Source organism: Leuresthes tenuis, unplaced genomic scaffold (assembly GCF_036924035.1).
Source record: "Leuresthes tenuis unplaced genomic scaffold, fLeuTen1.0.hap1 SCAF_16, whole genome shotgun sequence".
NCBI classification, from domain to species: Eukaryota; Metazoa; Chordata; class Actinopteri; order Atheriniformes; family Atherinopsidae; genus Leuresthes; species Leuresthes tenuis.
This window is the reverse complement of record NW_027325370.1, coordinates 12,096,140-12,117,613: the sequence shown is the minus strand read 5'-3', so window position 1 is coordinate 12,117,613 and position 21,474 is coordinate 12,096,140. Positions and strand designations below refer to the sequence as shown.

General features: G+C 36.8%; 1 protein-coding gene across 1 annotated transcript in view; it reads right to left on the bottom strand.

The window, feature by feature from the left end:
- cacna1db (calcium channel, voltage-dependent, L type, alpha 1D subunit, b) overlaps positions 1-21,474 on the bottom strand; it is a 79,113-nt gene that overhangs the window by 53,681 nt on the left and 3,958 nt on the right. The gene's annotated exons all lie outside the window — the stretch shown is intronic.

Genomic DNA, 21,474 nt, shown 5'->3' with positions numbered 1-21,474 from the left:
TGCCCGCCAATATATCTGTGAATATCCTTTGGGAGAAAGCCAAAGGAACCTGGTGTGTTGGTTTGTAAGGAACCTGCAGATTATGTAAATTGTGTATTTACTGCTAACTATAACTATGTTATTTCCTAATCTTAAGCAGGTATTCAATTTTCTAAACCTAACCACCTAACTTAGGTGTATATATGTAACTAAAGAAAAGTTTTTAAAAGAGTAAGGATAATTGTCAGCTCTGAAAAGCTAACAGTACGTGGTCCTTGAAAATTACGCAACATGCTGATCAGATGCTGAAGAAAACGCATTCCTCTTTAAAGGGTTGTGACAGAAAATAATGATTCCATTTCATATGTTCCCCCCACTTGTACAATGTTAATTGATCAAATATTTCATTCTACTCATTTTGACAGCATCTTCATCTTACTTTTAGTATCTGGAACTTCTGCACATTCCAACATACTATATAATAGTTGGAGCATGCTTGTGTTTGCTTACAATTGATCCAAAAGAAGGGCTGGCCCAGCACATCATCATGCCTGACCTACCTTACAAATCAGCCGGGAGAGTCACACACACATAAACACACACACACACAGAACGGTGGCAGGCTCAGTCGATGTCACCTCTCTCAGTGATGATAACATGAGCTGACATAACACTCAATGCTGTGTGGCTCCAGCCAGTCGTGTATCTGCTTTGTGTGTGCTTGGTCTAACCCTCATCATCCCTCACCCCACCCAACAGGTACTGTAGCATCCCATAATGCTCTGTCTGTGATAGAGGGTTGAGATGATGTCACCCTGGGTCACATGATGTAAACAGGAAGTTATTTCAACTTAACAGAATAAAGAAAAGAATGAAAATGTACATTTACTGATAGTTAAATAACACAAAATATAAGAGTCTAACTGAAATAGATGAGTAAAACACAAAATGGTCATACGGCATCTAAATCAAGCATGGTGGAAGCAATGTGGAAGTAGAACAGTATGTTCTTCTTTCTGGGAACTGAAGGCCAGGAAGTCCCTCTGGTTCTAAGTAGCACAATGAACAGCAGCACCTCGGCTCAACAACTTTAAGAAGGTGTTCGTGCATGGAAATATTTTCTGGACATCTATGTATGCTCTTATTAAGGTACAAAAGAGAGAGAGTTTTACTCTGTCAGTGTGACTCTGTCAGTGTGTGTGCGTGTGTGTTAGCGCGCATTTGTGTGTGAGGCCATCTGCATGAAGGTGAATCAGCCAGCCAGCCAGAAGCAACCTAATCAGCTCATATTAGTTTCTGTTCCCTTTGGTCTTAATGTGATTAATGAGGGCAAGAAAGGCAGAGGATGGACTTCTCATTTGCGTCTGAACATGACCAACAAAAGAGATCATTATTAATGCTTATCGTATTCCTTCAAAAAAAAAATTAAAATAAATAAAACATTTTCCTCATCTTATTTGTCATATCAGGCAGTGATGGTGAAAGCATTTCCTGATCACTCATCTAAATGTAAAAGTTTGTAAAAGTATGATTTTCTGACTGAAGTTGGTGTTTTATGTGTGTTTTGAAGCAGTTTTAGTAGTTTTATTTCTACAGGTAAAAACTCAACCGTTCAGGTACGCTTGTCTGACAGCACACCTCTCGCCTCATTTGAAAAGTTCAACTTAATCTGCAAGTCTTTTAAAAAGGACAGAAAAAATGCTGCCTTTTTCCTGTAACCCGATGTTGACTGGTTGCAGGAAAAGAAGCATGAAGTGAATCCTGCTCTGACCTGAAGAACACAGTTGGACATTAGTAAAGAAACACAGAGATGTGATTTATAGCATCAGTCTCCCACCTATCCTCTGCATTGTTTTTATCCCTCATGTCCCTCCCTATTCCTCTGCCTGTCTTTGTCGCTCTTATTTCTTATTTCCCACAGATCTCTCATTTCCAGAAATAGGTTGGTTTTGTAATATCATGTTCGATCTTGATTACATAAGATATGAAGATGGCGAGTAATCCCTGCCTGCTAATTATCAAACTGATAAGTTGTGACTGAGAGCTATTTTGTGAGCGTAATTGCTTAAAAGAGACCACATATCATGCAATAAAGTATGTGCTGTGTAATCAGGAGGATATATTGTAGAATCTATCTTATCAACATATCGCAATGACTCAAGCCAAATCTATTATGCTTGATTTAAATTAATGGTCAAAAACTAATCTCACCAAAATAATGTTCTTGCATGAGATAATTAGAAATTATGTGCTTAGGTTTAGGCATCTAGAACTACTTAGAGATGGGAAATCATGGCTTGCCCTAAAGTGGATTCTGCCACAATGCTTACCATAGAAATCTAATTTTTCTAGCTCACAAGTTGAAAAGTCGGAAAGTTTGTGTCCATCTGTATTGAGCTGGTTGTGGAGTGTGTTAACCCACCACATCTTCCCTGTGCACCAACATTTAATACACAAGAGAATCAATCACTTTAGCAAGGAAAATCTGGATTTGAAACTAAACAGCAACAACAATAAATAATAACTAATAGCATAGATTTGGGGCTGTGGCTGGCACACCAAAAATAAATAACCAGCCAGTGGGTCATCAGAGAAAAGATTAACACTGACACTGGATATGCACCTGTCAGATACTGTCATAATCATCAGCAATGTTCCAATGGTCATAGAAAATGATAAAACTGAGGTTCTTGTTGCATAGACCAACATTCAAAGCACCTCCCCTGAAACGAAGGTCAGCATCAGGACTCCTTCATTTACTGTGCACACAATATTTCTTGATGCTATAAGATTTCTTGCTTTTTACCTCAGATAAAAAGCTTTTAAAGGACACTCAAGGCTCTTGTCTCTATCCTCTATGGAAGAATGAATGGTGGGTTCTGTATGTTGCAAGTCCCTTAAAAAATTTAGAAATTCTGCGCTATGCTGCAGCCATCCTCCTAAAACAAGGATAACTGCCCCTATGTCAAGTTAAGTTTTAGTTTACCTCTGATCAAACGTGAAACATATTTACAGTCTTGGTGTTTTTGCTGAACATTATGGTGATCCAGTGAGCCTAACCTTTGATGTTTTGTATATAAAACATCAGTACTTTATAATTTGGTCCAAGACTACATAAACTTTTATTATATGTTATTAACAAATACTTTGACTATGACTTGACTATGTGTGATTTGCTGCAGGTTGACCTTTGATTACCAGACTTTGATAAGTTTATTCTGGACGCTTGTGTGGGTGTAAGGAAACTTGATCCAGGGCTTCTTGAGAAATTATATTTACAAGAAGGATACAAAGAGATAATAGGGTTCCAAAATCTGATTGTTAAGCCAGCCAAAATGTAATTTATTCATCCTTCAATTCAACACATCATGTCGCTCAGGATATTTCAGACATATCGCCTTCATGACGATGGAGGAAACAGATGCACTGACACACAACCTAAAAACATGCTGCCTGAGTAACAACCATTTCCAGCACTGCAGCAAAATCCAGGGTTAACTAGGGTCAGATGAGCATGGTAGATCGATTTTAACTAGAAACATTGAACCACCACTGAAAATTATGGATAAGCATGGGAATTATAGTAACTTAACCGGTCATCATCGGAAAAATATGAGGTAAAATCATAAAAAAATAATAATATTAATTATTATTTAATCGCCAAGGTTGGGGTTGTTTAATCTAGATCTGCAACTCATGAGATTGGGAGTAATACAAATGAATAGTGACCTACCCAAGACTCTATAGACTATGGACCCGGGAAGAAATCAGGCTGCCTCATATTTACATATGTCTCATTTCTATGCAAGGAAAATTGACAAAGCAAAGCTTGAAAGCATTCCCAAGTCTGGATGCCTCGTCATACTTTGACCCAAAATCGTCAACAAAATCAAGGTGATGAAGCCTGGCTGTGGACAGACAGGTTCGTAGAGACAGCTTCTATTTCATTCAAACTTTTGTAATGGAAATTGTAAGCGTGGATGAAATCATAGAATAGAATCCACTGTGCCGTCCATATTATATGTGAGCGCAGTAGTGAGACAGGTAACATGTTTTAAGGACACTCTTTTTGACACTTCTTGTGGTTTTATGATAGTCTTCATTTCATTATGACTCTCGATTTATTATTTTGGAAATATTTGACTTGTGAGCCAGGGATCAGGATTACAACTGCAGGTTAGGAATGCAATTTAACCATTAATGAAAATGCAAATAATAAACTTAATTTGAACAAATTTGGAACTAACTTTAAACATCGAGTCACTTTCTGTATCGACGTTTTATTGTTCTTCTAAGGTTGTCTTGACTGGCTGACATCTAAACCATCTAAATCCAAAATGCAGATCAAAAGATAGTCCGTTACATGGACTATAAACTGGAGATGCACAACAGCTCTTCACCATTTTAGACATGTTTTCTGGTTTCAAGCTGATCAAACAGTCAGCGGCCATTGAGCCAGCTGTCCTTTTGCCACTCAGAGGCTAAAAGTGGGTGTAACCCGACAACAGGCACATGTCTGAGAACATCACGTGCACACACAGGAGGGACACAGAGGAAGGGTAAAAGGGAAGAGAAAAAAAAAGCACTCATGTTATGTTACAATATGCAACCCCCAAAGACAAAAAATGATCTAATCAATACAGTGACATAAACATGTTTTAAGCAGTTTGTTGTACTGGATTTAACCACGTCGGATCAGTCGGATACACTGTTGCATACTGTAGCTTGATGATAGATGGGCATGAACCATCTATCATAATAAAAACATGAGTGTTTCAGTCCAATTGTTCTCAGTTGGGATTTTGATACCATGCAGGAGGTGTTAGGTGTGTAATCACAGTTGATCAAGCTAATAGTTTGTGAGCCTCTTTATCTATTCCACCACACAGCGCAGTCTCTCTCCATAATCCCCCACAAAAAGCAAAAGTTTTAAACGTATCTTGGGGGAATTCTGGAGGGGAAAAATCTGTCAAAGTAGTTTTGCATACATACAGCTACGTGCATTGTTCAAGATTTTGTTTAGAGACATTATATTAACAATCAGAGTCACTAAAATAACAATTCGAGTAATTATAGCAACAATATGAATTGTCACTGCCTCTAATAAAGGCTTGATACTGTTTAAGTAAATAAAGGCATCAGCCTATTTATGAAGAACTAGACTAAAACTTGATGTTTTTCATGTTTACAACATTCAATGCATGTTTGATCCAGTCACTTCATTTGTAGTATTCACCTGTAAAAGTAAGAGATCTGATGTTATGATGTGGTGTTTCCTCAATAAAGACCATAAACTATCCTCCAGCAGTAGTAGGAAAGAGGCAGCATCATTTCCGACAATGTTTACCAATGGCTCTGCAGCTGAACTCTGCCTCTGTGCCATCATGTCCTCTCTACCGCGTTTCCAATTAAGCCTGTGCAATTGTAGCTAGGATCTATTTTTAGGTATGGATATTCATAATCCAGATGTTAAAAAGAGCAAGAGTGGCCACAAACGCACACAAAACAGCCAGTGCTGGTACTGACTGACCACCAAAAGCTGTGTTCTAATCTAGAGTTGGTATTAGAACAACTGTAGCAGCATCAGAGATCTGTCTCTTTGTAAAACACGAACAATCACATGAATGAATTATATGATTTTACAAAACACACTTCAACAATAATACTTCCAATCACAGCTGTTTATAACATCATTTACTTCAGAAGCAGTTTAGTGAGTTTACACAAACAGCTAGTCTCAGTAAAAGTTGACTTTAATTTCTTTTTTCCCTGCTCCCTGCACTAAAATGTTTCTTTTTTAATTCTTCTCCATCCACACCTTCCCTCATTATTTACAATCTTTACAGCTCCTCCTTTCTTCCGTCCGAACCCTTTTAATTTCCTAATTTCCTCTCATCACCTTCTTGTCCTCCTTGCTCTCGTCTACCCTCTTTTGCCAACACTCTGCTATCTCTTGACCACCCTCATGTCCTTTATGCTCTTTTCTTAATTTCCTGCTCCTCTCAGTCTGCATCTGCTTCTCTCTCTCTGCTGTTAAGAGCCTTGTCCACGGATGCTCCACAAGTCTCCATGGCCACAGTTGTCACGGCAGCAGGCTGTGCTGTATGTAAAACTAGGTGAAGGAGGAATATACCGAATATAAACACGTAGCCAGCAAAAATAAATATCCATAACATGCATGGAAAGCTAGTACATGCACATCACATAAAGACGTGTGTCACACAATCATACATAAAGCAGTGTGCAAACACATAGTATCTCATCGAAATGCCTATTTTTACAATACTTGCACAAACTCCTGAGGGAAATATTCAACATTTTAGATAGTTAGTGCTGTATTATGTTGCAAACTGTCTGCCTGTTGCTTGATTGCCTCAGGTAGTGTAATGTTTGCTCAGTGAAACCAGGCAAAATTTGATTTTGTGAGACTGATAAGAGTTAAACTAAATAGTAAACCCATAGACTTGACAGTTTAAAATGAGTGTTTAAAACCAACAGAGTTTTTCAAGTGAAAAATTTTCTGACACATTAGGGGTTAAAGTTTGATGTATAGTTAAGCGAACGTCTTAAAGGGTTCAAGGAACTAGTATGGAATATCAGTAAGTCAGGATTATTCTCTTCGAATTCATTTCCATTAAAAAAAACATCATTTTGCATAGAAAAAAAGGAACTTGCTCAAAAAAGTAATTATGGCTGAATTCCCTCTGCGACACAATGAAGACACTCGTCACAGGCGGTTTTGGTTTAACAGTGTTTCCATATATGTTACAATCAGTGTCCAGTTAAACAAACGTGCTACTGGTTTAAGCTTTTTTTCTGTGTTTAAAGCATCATGATATAAAGGAGGAAACTGGTGTATGCGAGAGATTTAAGTTCTCATTTATCCCATGAGCCATAAACCTGCTTAACTCTAACAGATAATCTCCTCATCACATTTCCTGGTCAGTCAATCCACTGCCACTTTCATTATTCATTTTCAACAGCTTTGTTTGCATAATGTACACTTTCCACTGAGGGACCCGCAGAACAACATGTTTACTGGTGAAAAATGAATCATGCTGTTTTTTCCAATGAGGTCAAATGACAGAAATTTAACAAGGCCAGAACAGCAGCTCATCCAAATTATAGTCTGTGGATCATGTGAGAAGTAGAGCATTTTAAAAACAAAACAAGCTAACAATGAATTTCCCTTTTCCTTTCATCAACGTCACAAAAAACACAAGACAAAAGGAATGAAAATGTTCCTCTTTTCTTTAGTCTTCCAAAATGACAGCACCTGGACATCCTGGCTTCATTTTGTGCTTAAATACATATAAAAGTAACATTATTTGCTTTTTCTTCTAATCTTTCATTGAACTTTGACAAAAAGCGCTTGTAGTCGGCAGACAGCTGATAGAAAACTGGGTCAAATCCAGCAGAACACACTTTGTCACTTTGTCTGTATTACAAAGCTTAACGCTTCTTCTCTATGGCCAATGTCTAGAAAAAAGTGTAGCTTTGGAATACAAAGCTACAGTTTGTGCTGGTGTGTGTGACAGAGAGAAAGTGTGTTTATTTATGTTTGTGCCCCATGTTCGCTGTACTATGTCTGTACTTGGCCTTTGGGTCCAGCAGTCCTCCTTACATCTGGGCTTCTGTCATTCCACAGCCTTAAAACCTTTAAAGTGCCAGGGCTCCATTTGAAATAGACAAACATAACTCTCAGATATGCACTTACAAGTCTTAATGTGTCTGTGTGAGTAGAAGTGATTTCTGTATGTTTTTTTTTTTAATCAAAAGTACTGTAGACATATATGTAAACATGTTGAGTGTTTTATAACCATTAAGTTTTAACAGTGATTTTTCTCCCCCAGCTGTTGTTGATAACTGTGTATTTGCATTTGCTGCAGTTATACAATCCATAATTGCCACACGATAATGATGAAGAGGAGTGACAGCTCTGAGAAGGAAGGAAATGACTCACAATGATGAGACTGCATTCTAATAAAGCTGTGTGATCACAAATGTCCTGAAGCTACTTTAACAATGATTGTAATCATACACACACAGATGGCTGTAAGACTCTGAGAGGACATTCATGACAGAATACATTCCTTCAAACATCTCACCCAACCTTCACATTTTAAGAGAAATGCCTCACCCACTCCCTAACTCTAATGTAAACATAATAATAACTTTCCTCCCAAAACTCTGAAGCCTCGACAGTTATTTGAAGGTCTTTAACTTGAACTGGTCCTCTGGTGGGAGATAGAGAATGGTCCAATAACAAAACATTGTATTGTTCAAACTTATTTTGGTAGTTAATGTGCACAATAATCTAAGCTTTTCATGCTCAATAAGTTTTTCTGCTAAACATCTCAATAAAAACAACAACATGGAGTTTGATGAAGTCATGAGAGTTCATGTCTTCCAACATCATCGCTGAAAAAAATATAATCAGAATCATGTTCCTGACCAAGGTCACATGTTTTATTCATTTTACACTTTGATATGAATATTCTGATAATAATAATTTAATAACCAACGTTAAACTATTAACTAAAGATAATAGGAGTGCAGTGAAAAAATAGAAAAATGCCTCCAGAGTCAAGACTTTGATTAGAATTAGTAATTGTAGAGAAGCAAACTGCAGCAATGGGGTGTAAATAAATACTTCACTGTACTTCAGCTAATCTATATTTCAGTGGAAAAAAAATTTACTTTTTACTCACTTTATTTATCTGACTTATTTTTTTAAACTATATATATCTGGAATCTCTTGAACAAAGAAACATTTCACTAATGTGATTCATGTAATTTTATTTTGGTCTATAGTTATATGAAAAGAGTTAATAACTTTGCTCTCTCCTGGATTTATATGAAATAAACCGAATGGAACTAACATTAACTGACTTCAGTCATACCTGTTTTGTTTTTTTATTCTTATCTTACCGAACTACTGCTCCATTCCGCACTGTGAGGTTGTGTTGGAGGTTTTTTTGGGACATGTCCAAGACCAATTTTTTTCCCCAAAGCTGCCGCTTCGATGTTGGTTTGATGTATAAAAACCCGAAGAAATTCAAAGATTTCAAGTCATAGAGTGTTTGCATTCATGTGTCTTAATTATCCAAAACAGCTTCCTTTTAGAGAAATGAAAGGGCAGAGAGTAAGTTGTATAACTCAGTTTCAGTAAATCTGGCCTTTAACATTTAACAGCATCTTATGTAACAATAACGTTGTACTTTTAAGTGATTAATGACTTGCTGTTAATTATATGTGATCAAAATAAGTGTTTTGATTTTAATTGAATTTAATACTGTAAAGTTGATTTTTAATTAAATCATCACGTCAATAAACGCACATACAAAAACAAAACAAATAAATGATCTTGGACATGCTGCGGTCTCACAAAGGTTACCTGATAGATTTCCACATCATTTACGCATGAACTTTCTTTCCTGCTCATGGTGCCGTATCTCCGTAAACAACACTTTCTGTCTGCATGACAATGCAAATACACTCACACTCCCTTTCATTTAAGAAGACCCTCACACACAAATGCACACATGACACCGACCTGACACGTGCACAGTGAGTGAACCTTAACAGAGTAAACCAACAGGTTAAATGAAGCCTGAAGAACACGATCTTCGTCCATCCTATCATCATCCCTTTAGTGCCATAATGAAAAATAATAATAAATAATATGATGACTGGTGCATTATCATTTTGAAAACTTGTTCAGTTTGTATGGTGCAAGTATGGTTTGTAAATGACATTAGTAATGAGAGAAAATGCTATTCTAAACAAACTGTCAGGAAAAAACAACAAATATGTACAAGGACGTCAAACTGCTGCTGAGGGTGGAAGCAGTGCAACTCATAGTCCAAGAGCTCATTTGGAACAAACCTACACACATGAACCCTCTTTACTGCTTGTGTAAAGTAGAAGTTAGTTTTGTGATGGTTGTCCTTTTGACCTTTTCAATAAATTCCATATCTGTATCCAAACATGTACACTGCATGTCCTTTTAAGCTCCAGAATTCACAATCTCCCAAAAAGCTGCAAAGCGAGTTTGCTGCAGTGAAACCACAGCTGTTCAAAAAGGCCATATGCTCCTATGATGTTCTCTCACTGAGGCTATATTATACATATCATTTATGTATAATGAGATGTAAAAATCTAATCTTCATCACTAAGGCTGATAATTCAAAAAGGAAAGAAAAAAACAAAAAGCTAAATATAAGCTTTTCACCAGTTTCTCACACTCAGTCAGCGTCCTTATATTTATTAACATGAATCCCAGTAAATTCCTTTTCTCATGAAGGATGGGCCGGTGTTTTCTCTCTTTAAAGGAAGTGATAACGCTCATTTCCTCAGCATCCAGAGAACTCAACAGCACTTATTGTGGCTACCAGGCTAGTCAGGAACCTTCTTAAACAAAATACTTTTCTATTGGACCCTTGGTTTTCCTCTCATCTTCTTATGAGTTGATCAGCAAAAATCATTTAAACTTGATTTGATATTTAAACTTAAAAGATTCCGGACAGTCGACATTGTTTTCATCAATAAAAATGTATGTATCTCTCAGTTGGTTTTGTATGTATTTTAAAATATTTTTGTAAAACATGATCCACCATTCAGAGAAACTATTTACTGTTAGAAACTGAAAGTCCCAGCAGACATCTGTTACATTATTTGAAAAAAAAACAAAGGAAAACATACATTAGTTAGTTAGTTAGTTTAAAAAAACTTGTAGACTTATGAATTCATCATAGTGTTCAATGAGATAAACAATACTATAGCACAACTCTAAGATGTAAAGGATTTAAGCATGAACTAAAGTATATCTATAATCATTTAAGTTTGGATGTTAATAGAACAGAAATTTAAATTTTTTTTAACTTCTATGAACCACTTAATAAGCCATCACCATAATTCATGGATCCACCAAACCATAATCGCTATTCCAGCAGCCAACTATTAAATCCAAGCTTTTCACATTTTGCTATGGTAAAGACATATTTTCTCTTAAAATCTTAACAGACATGTTAACATTTCTGTATGAGATCCAACATCAGTTTCAAGAAAATAAGCCCAGCAGTTTCTGCCAAAATGCTGAAAATGAGGTTCGAGCTCGATCGATCTATTTACTGCATCGAAATGTTTAGCACAAATACAGTTTAGGTCCTGTAGGTTAGTATTGTACTGTAGCTCAGCAATCACTGCAAAAACTCCCTCTTTGTCTTCCTTCACAGCACATGCTGAACAATCGAAGAGAAAAAACACACACACACACACACACACACACACACACACACATCATGTGATTGATGGAGCAGGGCTGCTTAGTGTGGCTCTCATTTCCCCTCCTCTCTAAACCTTTAATCTCTGACTGAGAGAAAAATTATGCAACCAGACATTCTGTCCTCAGACTTATTACTAAAACAGGCAAAAAACATGAACAAACCCCTCGTACATATAGGCACTCGAACACACAAAAACCTAAACATACAGACACACACACAGAACAACTCGGTGTGGGCAGATGTTTCGACCTCTGCAGAGTGCTTTCATGTACCGACGTCACAAACTTGCTTGCTTTAACTGTCTGACTGATAACGCCCTCCAACATAGTCTTAAACACACATGCTGAATCAACCCACTCCTGTACTGTTGTTTTGGAATGAATTGCTCACTTTACAGAACAATAAATTCTATAATCTCTTTTAATCACAGTAACGAGAAATGTGCTCACAAAAGAAAAGAAAATGACATAACACAACCTTTTCAAGGCACTTTTATGTTTCAAACACATTAAATGTTTGACAAACACAGCTATACACTGATAATTCGTAGCTTTGGCACTGATGATCCAAAGTGTGAACATGCACACGTCAAACTTAAAGAGTGAGTGCAGCCTTTTTCAAACTGTACTAAATAGAATAATTACAAAAGTACATTTTCTAACCTTCTAAAATGACACACAATGGGACACGTGAATTTTCTGAGAAACTAATGAGAAACAAGAAACTCAATGTCAGAGAACCAAAGAATCACCATGAAGATTACATTTTCAGAAGTTTATGTGAATAATTTTTGTATTAGTAACAGTTGAAGTGAATGAAATGATGGTGAATTCTGGATGATCTCTTCATGTTTGTTCATGTCATGACTAACAGTGAAACACCCCTGCTGCTGTGTTTGCACACAGTTTTAATTCAGAAAATGATGTGGCTTGTTGCCATGGTTTTAACTTCAATATCCTACCCTGCATCAGCCAAAGATTATTTACCCTTTGATCTCTGACTCATGCTGTTCATGGGAGGGCTCACCCACATACAATTAAAATGAACTAATAATAGAGACAGACTGTAAATACAGCCAGCGTCATATGACTGACTGAAACGCAAAAAAAATGTATTAATCTGGTGACAATTAATATAATGACCAAGTTTTTGATGAAACTTCTGTAACTTTTTCATCGTTGTCACACTTGTGTGGCACCTGCTCTCTGTAGCCCGTGCCAGCTTTTTGGGTGTTTTAGTTGATTTTGCACCAAAACAAAGAAATATAGAAAACTAAAGAGATCGCACAAAATCTTTTACATTAATACAAATACCACAAAAAAATCCTTTTACTGTACTATTGTTAATAAAAAGGAACTGTCCTTTCTTAAATGTCGCATGGAATATTTGGTTATAGCGAACATATGCTAAGTTGATGTGATCTTCAAGGTGCAGATGGTCACAGATTGCCATGTTGTTTTTTCAGATAAGCATTGACATATGGCCTTAAACGCGGATACAGACTCTGCACTGTTCAGATTTATTCTTACCAACATGATCTTATATACTTCAGCTTATATACTAATCCAACAGTTTTTGATATATGTGTTGCACTGCAGGGCTATAGTCGAGTCAAAGCACATTGTTTAGGGATCACAGTAAGATAATCCCTAAATGCACGTTATTCAGTTTGAAAACGTCAGACACAGGATGGATGTAAAGATGCTGTGCAGTCACATTTGTTGTCAAACTTAACACATTAAAATCTTATTCAACATATGTGCGCACCTATATATAGAGGGGGCTCATGAAAACGTACAGCAGCAATAACATAAACATCAAACTATACGCCTTTAGTTTGAATACTCAGAGCAAATATCATGTAGCTTCAACCCAACCAGTAGCTTTAGCCTCATGCAATGTGATGGCAGAAAAAACAGACTGATAATCATAAGTGAAATTCACTAGACCTATGTAGAGAGGAATGTTGTGTTTTCAGATGCCGCAGGAAAAGGTTTTCTTTCCTTTTTTTCTTTTGTTATTTTTTGCTAGTTTGACTGCGGCAATAAGAGAAAACACTGCCAAGCTACAAAGTGAACAGACATTTGACATAAGTGTTTATAATCTCATTTAGTGACTTCTATCTGTAGTGATTCTTAACACTGCATGTCCTCCTGTTACCTGTTCTTTATTTCGCATTGTGCATTGTTGTGGTTTACAATGGGTTAATCAAAAACTAATGACTAGTCTCTTAAAAAATATAGATAACTCTGAAGTGACCCAGAGAAATAATGTCATGAACATTTGTAAATGTCTTTAACTTTTTCTGCTTTTTAGTTAAATTTCCATCTGACATGCAACACGTCCACATTTGTCTAAACTAAACAACCATGGCCTCTACGATCAAGAGACAATTTGTAGCACAGTAAACCTCGTCATCTTCCTGACGAGAATAAACTGAAATTTGAAAATCTCCAGCATAGATACAAATGTTTAATTACGCAAAATGTTATATTCTTGGAAACCTTCAAAAATGGCTTTTGATGTGCTTTTATTTTAAGCGTAAAGATTGAAGCTAATTCTAATATTAAAATTGTGATTACGTCAGTATGCAGACCCCTGGATTGATTCAAATGTGACATAAACCAAATCCTGCAGAGTCAATGAAAGATTTATGTGACAGAGTGGGTTTGCAACATTATTACATACCATTTTAAAAGGCTGATCAGCCAGCACATCGGATGCCCCCTAAGACTTATATGCCCGCATTTGTTACATGTAAAGACTCAATACTCACGTCCAATGAACAATGCTGACATGGTTTACAACATATCCTAACATCTAACATCTGGAATCATTTGGATTTTATAAGAATGAGGGAACAGAGAGTATCAGTTAAGCACAGTTGTGGCACAACAGATCTGAACACTCACCTGGTGAGAGGCCATGGTCAGTCACTCAATGCTACCACAGCTAGCTCAAGCAAGAACAGCAGCACTTGAGATAAAGAACTGGATACTGAAGATTTTTTCAAGCCACAACTTACCCACAGCACTGCAAGGTCAAAGATAATTACAATAACTATATAACGTGTTTGAGAGAGAGCTTTGGTCAGATGATTCATACATTAGAGCTGTGGTAAAAGACCCAAACTAGAGTTTGTTGACTGACAAATGAGTGTGAGACTTGTACATCAAAGTAAAGAAAAAAGCCAATCAAAAACTAGCAAATGCATTAATTTCTTAATTCTAACAAAACTATGGGGATTCTCTGGTCTTTTATTAGATATATATATTTGAAGGTAACAGACCAGAACCACACTGATAGAAATGGCAAATTATTCTGTATGAAAAAAGGGTCTATCATTCATGAAATGTATAATATCTTTTTATGAAAAATATAGCCAGAACAACAGGGGGGTCCAGGAAAGAAATAAAACCTTTCACCTCTCAAAAAGACACCATTTACTACTTACTCAATACTCTAACATAGCAGATTCATAAAAGATTCTTATGGGATTATAACCTGATCAGCAGTGTATGTTAGCTAGCGGTCAAAGAGGCCGTCATAAGTCTACTAAATCAGATTAATAGAATATTAATCATTCTCCACTCAGCAGAGTGAATAGAGGTGAAGGGGAGAGCAGGAGATTGGGTTTGTTAAATGAAGACAATAAGATGAATAGACAGAGGAAAGTGTAGGAAGAGACTGAGGCAGTTTAGTAGATAGAATGACACATTTAATAATACGTGAGAGATGAAGAGATGAGGACAGAATGCAGCACAAGAAATAAACAAAACAAAGGTCGCAAACAAAGGGAGCACAGAAAACCTGCAGACCTCAATTTCAAAAAGCAGCTGGCGTTCTTCTTCTGTTGTTGGAATTTTTTCCCAGAGGAATATCAACATGAGCTAGCGGTGATATATCGAAAGTCTAAACTGGACGACAAAAAAAAGTTTATGTTCCTATTTTTCTAAATTGTTGCCATAAATTGAAGAAAAAGTGATTTTAGCTATCCACCATCAAACAAGAAGATGCAGAAGTGACTTATAGTGCAGTACCACTCAGGACAAGGGTGCTTCAAAACCTTTTTGGCTCCAAGAGACTCCCATTTCATAAACAAATTCCATCCATTTTCTATACCTGCTTAATCCGTTGGTCGGGTTGCGGGGGGGCTGGAGCCTATCCCAGCAGTCTCATAGACAAATTTTCTCATGAAATGCATAGGTGCATAAATAATTTCTCTATTTTATAGATATTTGTCTACAAAGATTCATCGAGATTGTGATGACCAAATGCTGAGGGCAAATCTTCAAAACAACACTTCACTAACCACTGTCTGATCTGTCTACGACTGTCACACATGGTAGTGGCAATGTGGAAAGCTGGTGCAGGACCAAATTTGAACCACTGAAATTTCGCTTGAAGGTAAGCAGTTAAACGCAGCACATCAACCCTTCCTTTGCCTTGAGATGGCTTTTGTTGTAATTTAGCACTATATAAATAATAAAATAAAAACTTGATGAGGCATTTCTGTCTTAGTTCAGAGTGGCAACTATCATCATTACTTCACAAGCATCAACATTGTCACATGCTGGTAGGAATGGAAAGGCCATCAGTAAAGCAATGGGAGTATTACAGTAGAGAACTGATGAAGCATGAACTAATGCACAATTTTTTAGCCTTTCTTGTGAAAGTGCTGCATATATTTCTGTTGACCAATGTAAGGGTGTTCTTTAAAGTCTCCTCTTGTGGACCGTCCCGTTCGTAAGCTACCATCCTGCATCTCTCCACCAATTCAATCCTTCAATCCACCCATCTCTCTGCAACCTCCACTCATTTAGTGCCGACTAATCCAGTCCCCAGTTTAATCCTTTGCTCACACACACACGTTGACACACTTACTTTCTCTCCCCTCGGTTGCTCAAACTCACACACAATCTCTTACACAAAATAAAATACACACTCAAACACATGGTCACATGGATTTACTACAAACAGCAACATTTCTTCACCGAAAGCATTTATGAGATTGACTCTGAATGCTTACCTCTTCTTGTAAAGCGGCCTGAAAGTTCAAGTTGAACGGCATCACACATCTTCATAGAATAACAATTGAAGAATAATGCAGCTGAATTCACTCTGATTTGTGACTGAAAATTGTAATCATGATAAAAAAAAGTCATGATATTACATATCAAACATATGTTATGTTTTCTTCATGATAGGCTGAAACTTAATGAGCTTAATGAGCCAAGGAACTAATTATGAGGCGAATGACTGAAGCATATAAATTACTATATACAAGACAATTGAAGGGCATATGGATATTTATTAACTGAAAGAAATGGACAACGTCAAAACTGAGGCAAAAATCACACCTAAAAACTGTCTGTATCTGCAGAAGCTGCATCTCTCAGTTGTATATTTATCTTCCTTTGGCTATCAAGGAGCTAATAAAGCAACACCTACATCCTCTATAAAAAAGGACAAAGCATATGTGGAAATACTACAGCAATGAGAAAAGAGACCCATGTTCCCTAAAACTTGAATTCATTTTTTTGTGTGTCTGCGTCTATCACAGCACTTGCAACGCTGCATCCATCATGGCTCCCAGAGGATAAACAGCATTAGTAACAGTATTAGTAACTGATAGTTTGTTGTTGCAAAAACTCAACTGGATGCAGACTGGCTTACGGGACTAAGGTTTTCCAAGGTACAACAGAGGCCCATGTGGCTGTATTGAGCACGAAATGCAGCGCTGCCTGAGGGCTTGAAGCTCACATGCAACTATCTGCGGCTTTTGAAGCTTTGAGATGTCCCCCAATCTGTAGATGTTTTTGCACTGGAAATATTTAAAATGATTCTCTGACCAAGTTTGGCACAAAGTGGTAAGCCACGACCCATCTTTGCTTAGAAACAAGTCTTTGGTGGATGGCGCTTTTCATAGCAAATCCTGACATGCTCATGTGACTCTAAATTATCTGATGATTGTAGAATATTCCTGAACATCATTATGTTATATTCTATAATCTCTTTCGTCTTTCTTTGCTTGTCTCCCATCATTTTTGTTTGTGTTATCTAAATACAAAGAAGTTCAAGTGAAAATACTGAAATCCTTTAAGATTTCCTTGTACCTAATAAAGATTCAAATAAATATCAGATTTAAGATTTCATTGCCTTTTGGGCATTGTATTTTCAGTTTTTTCAAAATCTAACATTCTGCCAGAAAAGAGCTAAGATATAATAAAATTAATATACAATTTAATATAATCTAATGATGAAAACAACTGTGATTTAGGAAAAAGTTATTTCTCTTGTTTCAAAATTTCAGAAGTTGCCACTTCAGGGCTTATCTTTAAAATTTCCTCTGAGGAAACATGACCTTTGACATGTTCACAGTTTAATGAGTCATACTCTGCTTAGACCACCAGCTCCCAGTAGTATTGTCAACCTAAGCCAGACACAGCATCAGTAATAATAACAACACAGCAGATTATCAAAACCAATGTAATTAATTTTCAATGACAAAACCATGAAATTTCCCTAATGATTAGCACTTAATTGACATTTAATTTCAATTCATTCAAATGTTTTACGGCTATTCAAACTGAGTCTTTGACACCTTCTCAAAAGAAAACAGACATGCAAAATTATGGACAAACTGATAAACACAGGGGACCATGTAGGTGGAGACTTAACAAAATAAATAGTTAGTAATAACCTTATTTTCATTTGGTGGAGGAGGCCATAAAATAATTCAATCCATTTTGAAAAAGTTAATTCTGAATAACAAGCTCTACTAGTTTGGATGTTTTGCTGATGATTCTTGGGAATTTAATTTAATGTTTTACTGAAGTATTGTCAGAAGTTTCCACTTTTAAAAGAATACTGTAAAAGTTTCTTTGCAGGGATGTCACTTTCATTCTGAAAGCCAGCTAACCACCATTCAGCACCATATTTATGAAGGGGACAAGCTTCTGTATGAAACCTGAAATCAATTCACATGTAGTTGAAAGAAAGATTGAGACATTAGAATCATGAAAACCACAAAACCCCAAAGATTTGAGTAATCACATAGTGTTCTGATCTCAGTGCTATAGACAAAACTCTGAATTATCATCAAAAATCTGATGTAAATTATAACCGTGATTTTTCTTTAAATCCAAAAAAGATCAATTAATGTCTATTGCAAGAAGATTAGACACCACATCGCTGACAGGAGAAAAAAACAGTAACATGTGACCATTAGAAAGACCACAGATGAAAAAAACACACATACTGTACATTGTACAGTGAGTGATGAGGGAAAGACATGGCCAGTGTGAATAATCCCCATCTGTTGATAGAACACGCTACATTTCTCTGTGTCCGTCTCTCACTAGTTCACACAAACACAATTCCCAATGGGGCTAAGAACGTCCCTCGATAGCCTCAGAGAAAAAAAACAAATGTTTGCACTGCATGAGAAAGTCCTCTGAGGACACTTCTACACTCACAGGATTAAGCTATAAAAATTCATTCTGCTCTTTTGGCAACGCAATCTGAGGGGAAAATCACACACATTTTGCAAGCTGGTGTTTTCACTGGAATATATTTCGGATCTCTGTGGTCTAGCTAACCAACCCAATCTCATGGCAGAACATGTCATGTCTATGCATTCCTTTGTAAACAGATACGTGATGATGTTCAGCAGTCATATGCGGCTGCATGATGATGTTTTATACCTCTGATAGCTCGCAACTTGACAACCTTGACATCTTGTACATTGTCAATTTGCTCGCATGTAACAAGGAAGTTGTTGTTAGTCCGCTGACTCCCATACAAGAAAAGAACAATGCTGGGAGGTTGAAACACATGGTTCAGGTTAGAGAAATAGAAACCGTTTGGGTTTATACATTTCAGTATTCCTGGATTACCATTACACCCAAACATTACAAATACTATTCCCAACCACAAAACAATAACCTACACATATGTTATCCTCTCATTATTTTCAACCCTGTATTAGCCCATGTATTTGGAGCTGGGGATAATCAAACCTACTGCAAACAAATTTCACTTTTTCCTTGACAACCAGAAGCCTGAGGTCAGTCACATCAGACCAATTCAGATAGAGTAAGAATAGAGAGTGTGATAAGCCTGGTCGTCTCCTGTTTAACTGACGTGACACAGGTTTTGGGGAAAGGCGGAGGCTGGGAGGGGGAGATTTCAACTCCAGATGCAACTAATTATGGTGAACTTCTCTGTCTGAGTTTGCTCCTTCTCACTTGCCCTGGACAAGCTTCCAGTTTCTATTAGATCCTTCTGCTCTTCATTTCCATGAGGAGATAAAAACTATAAGCAATTAACTGAACAAATGACAAATGATCGCACATTTGACACAAACTTGACTTGTGTGTGTTGCTACATTTGTTTCATACTGTTAAGAACAACAGGTAAAAACCACTATTGTCATACCTGAAGTGGTGAGTCTAACTTGATCCTTTTAACTTTTAAGCAGCTCTTACATCTGTTTGGTTATGGACCTTTAAATATCTACAGTGAGTTGACTCATTTATTTGGTAAACTGATTGCCTCAGAAGACCAAACATTTTGCTCAAGAAAGTTAAGTTGGCCGTGCTCCAAATCAGAACAATAAAAGATGGAGTGCATTTCTCTACAAACTTAAAAAATGCTTGGTTCCCATCATACCAGGCACCCACGTGTTATTATTTCCTGTGGTTGAGTGAGGTTTCATTCTTTATGAGCCGACATTTCATCAGGAGTAGGATTTAGAGTCTGTTATCGTCAAACTTCCATTTTACCATAGACAGTCTGACAAATCAAAGCAGGAAGAGCACAACCAAAAAAAAAAACACATGGCTGAATCCTGTTTAGATGCTCCAGTTTCAGGGACCTGTCTCAGTGTCACAGTCATTACTAAGACACTAATCCAGCACAGCATCTGTTAATGTTATTAGGATCACCAGTGCTTACCCTATTATGTCTGAGAATTAGCATTGTTTGGTGAAACTATAAATATGCAATCAGGATTTTGTTATTTTGAACACGCAGAGTTGTAACCAGACAACAAAAACATGCAACTGAGTCTGCACAAACTGCTTCAGGTATAGTTTAGTGTGTGTAAATGTACAGAAATGTACAAAAAAAAAATCTACCACCAAAGCACATATACTGTACCTGCCTCTGAAGATTTCAGTATCATTCAAGGATATTACAAAATCTGACTGGAGCTCAATTCATTCATTTATTGTTTTGTAAAGTAATTATTGTTTTGTTTGAAATTCAATGTCAAATTGCTCTGCAATTATGGGTGCAGCATGGCAAAACTCCCTTCTGTCTTTTCACCTCAGTGAACTGCCGCTGTGTCACACAGAGGGATAACCCGCTGTGTGTGTGTGTGTGTGTGTGTGTGTGTGTAGGCACACACCAGTATTTGTGTGTGTCAACAGAACAATAAAACCAGACACATCTATCCAAATATTGCCAGGAAAGCCCTGTGTGTGACGAAACTCACACATCCAGCCAATCACTCTCATACAGAAGTCTAAAGCCTTTGTGTGTAATCCACCTAATGACACATGGTTGCACTAACAACAAGCAGCACGAGGGTTTTAGAGACAAAACATCTTTTACGACACAACCAGCATCTGCAGAGCTTCATTTTGAACAAATACACGTGAAAAGCCAGAAGAAGAAATATAACCCATTCAGTTACTCATTGTATGTGCTTAGTCCATTTAACATAAAGTATCCAAATGATCAAAAAAGTAGATCTATCAGGCTTTGTGCTACCAGATAAAAGATAGATTCATTGCATCCCACAGAGTAATAACAAACTGTCCCTGAGACTAAGAGCAGCGCTTTAGTTCTTAAAATACTAAAAATAAAAAAAGTTCCAATCAATCCTGTTGTATAAAAAGAGATAAACCCATCACTTGCAAAGCCCTATACCCCTTGATACATAGATATTAGCCAATATTTCAGGGGTTTAAGAACATTAATTACATTTTCCTTATTTTAGTGGAGAGAAAAAGTTCATCTTTACACCTTACATCGCTCTCTTTAAAAAAAAAAAAAAAAAAAAAAATTCAGGTAGTTGTTGAAACAGGAAGGATGTGCAGTATTAAGCCTATTCTGAATGTTCTCACTGTGGCTTTCAGAAAAAGCTCAGCACTTAATTGCATTTCCATAAATATTCCTATTTCCCCTAGTTTTTCTGCAC